This window comes from Canis aureus, chromosome 21 (genome assembly GCF_053574225.1).
Source record: "Canis aureus isolate CA01 chromosome 21, VMU_Caureus_v.1.0, whole genome shotgun sequence".
In the NCBI taxonomy this organism is placed as follows: Eukaryota; Metazoa; Chordata; class Mammalia; order Carnivora; family Canidae; genus Canis; species Canis aureus.
In genome coordinates, this window is record NC_135631.1 from 14,529,520 (window position 1) to 14,532,080 (window position 2,561).

General features: G+C 39.6%; 1 pseudogene; it reads right to left on the reverse strand.

Moving 5' to 3' along the window:
- Positions 1-793: 793 nt before the first annotated feature.
- On the reverse strand, positions 794-2,268 carry LOC144292625 (hsc70-interacting protein pseudogene; annotated as a pseudogene).
- Positions 2,269-2,561: the final 293 nt, after the last annotated feature.

Consider the following 2,561-nt stretch of genomic DNA (forward strand, 5'->3'; position numbering starts at 1 on the left):
TGACCTACTGGTTGTTTAGTAACATGTTGTTTAATCTCTAGGTTTTTTTTTCCAGTTTTTTTTTTCTTGTGATGTATTCTATTTTCATTGTATTTTGGTCAGAAAAGATACATGGTCTTTTAAGAAGACAAAAGTCTTCTTAAACTTATTGAGGCATATTTTGTGTCCTAATATGTGATCTATTCTGAAGAATGTTCCCTGTACACTTCAAAAGAATGTGTATTTTATTGTTTGTGGATGAAATGTTCTGTATATATCTGTTAGGTCTGTCTGGTCCAATATGTCATTCAAAAACATTGTTTCCTTATCAGTTTTCTGTCTGGATGATCTACCTATTGATTTAAGTGGAGTGTTAAAGCCCCCTACTATTATTGTGCTACAATCATTTTCTCCCATTACGTCTATTAATATATGCTTTATGTGTTTAGGTGCTCCAGTGTAGAGTGTGTATAAATTTACAATTGTTATGTCCTCCTGTTGGATTTATCTCTTTATCATTCTACAATGCCCTTCTTTGTCTCTCGTTACTGTCTTTATTTTAACATATTTTGTCTGATAAAGTATTGCCTTAGAGCTTTATTTTCACTTCCATTTGCACCGTGAATATTTTTTTCACAAATTCACTTTTAATCTGTATGCATCTTTAGGTCTGAGTTTCTTGTGGGCAGCCTATATGTATATTTTTTTAAAAAAATACATTCTACCACTCTGTGTGTTTTGACTGAAGCATTTGGCCATTTACAATTAAAGTAATTATTGATAGGTATGTGATTATTGCCATTAAAAAGCTCTGTTTTTAATGTTTTTAAATATTTTTAAGGTTTAAAAAGTGTTTAAAGTTTGTAATTCCTAGTAGGAAAACATTATCTGAATGAATACCCTAATGGCAAACCACTGTAGAATGTTTCAGTTGCATGTGGGGCAGAGGGGTAGGGATTCTCTTCACAGCACCCCAGCTTTCTTCTTGAGAAGGTCAGAGGTACACTGGTTTGTATTATTGCGACATCCATTAGGTGATCGAAGTTGCTTTTCTTTCAGCAAGGGCTTTGTCAGAAGGGCATTATGCTTGACCTCCAAATTTGGCTGACAATTTACTGATGAGATTCATAACCTTTGGGTTGCTCTGATATTTTGTCATATTTGCTGGGTTCTGGGCTACATCCTGGAAGGCCACCATAACTTCTGGATCCTGCATGGCTGCAGGAACCTCTGGGTCACTAAGAATTTCATTGAGCCCAGGCATTCCTGCCATTCCAGGTATCCCCCCTGCCATTCCAGGCATTCCTCCAGGAAAATTACTAGGCATTCCCCCTGGAAAGCCACCTGGGAAAGAGCCATACTGAGCTCCTGATTGTCGTCTGGCTTCTTCCTCCCTCTGGGCTCTTTCATGTTCTTCCCAAGCCTTCTTAACCCTTTCTATTCTTTCTTTGATCTCTCGCTCTTCACGTTTTCGTTCATACTTCCTCCGATGTTCAGCAATTTTCTGGGCCCTGGGTTGAACTTCTTTCAGCATTGCACTAGCATCTTCATCATAATCCAGTTTACAAGCAAGGGCAAGATCATGTGCTGCTTCTTCCCAATGACCCAGAAGTCTGTGTGCTTTCCCTCGCCACTTGTAAGGCTGCGCTGAATCAGGATTTATTTCGATAGCTCTGTCACAGTCTCGAATGGCAGCATTTGGCTTCTGTAATTTGATGAAGACACTGGCTCTTTTGGCATACAAAATGGCTAAGCGAGGATTTAGTTTGATGGCATCTGTGAACAAGTCAATGGCTTTCTGTAGTTCACCATCATTTAGGGCATCAATGGCAGCCACTTTTTTATCATTTGCCTGATCCATCATTTCCTCGGTTATCTCTACATTTTCATCTCCCATTTCTTGAGGGGCATCAGTATCTGGTTCAATTACACCTTCATTGTCAATTTCTAGATCACTTTCCTCACTTGATGGTTCTTCTGTCTTTATGTTTTCCTCTGCCTTCTTACTATCTCTTTTTTCTTCCTTGATATTGTCTTCTGATTTAGTTTTATGAGTAGCAGGTGGTATTTTACCCCCCATGCTCTCCACCCACTCCCGCAGGAAACGCATTTCCTCGGTGTGCAGAACGCTCGGATCCTGCTTACACATTTTCACGAAGGCCCGAAGCTCGCTCACTTTGCGGGGGTCCATGATCCAGAGGCGCTGGCGGGCGGCGGGCGGCAGGTGCGGCGAGGCTGCGGCCCGATTCCAGGAGCGGGTACTAGCCCAGCGTGACCGTGTGGAAGGGGCAAAAGCACTTTTTTTTTTTAATAGTTCTTTGTTTGTTCTCATATTCTCTGTCTTTGTGATTGATGGATACCTACAGTGTTGTTTGGATTTCTTTTTCTTTAATTTTTGTGTATCTATCATAGGTTTTGAGTTCATGGTTATCATGAGATTCATATGGAGCTTCCTAAGTAAATAGCAGTGCATATTAATTTGATGGTACTTAACTTCAAACACATACTATATTTTAAAAAAACAGGAAAAAAGATAAATCTTTCTTGTATCCTTCTCTCCCTTTTTACTCCATTCTCCACAT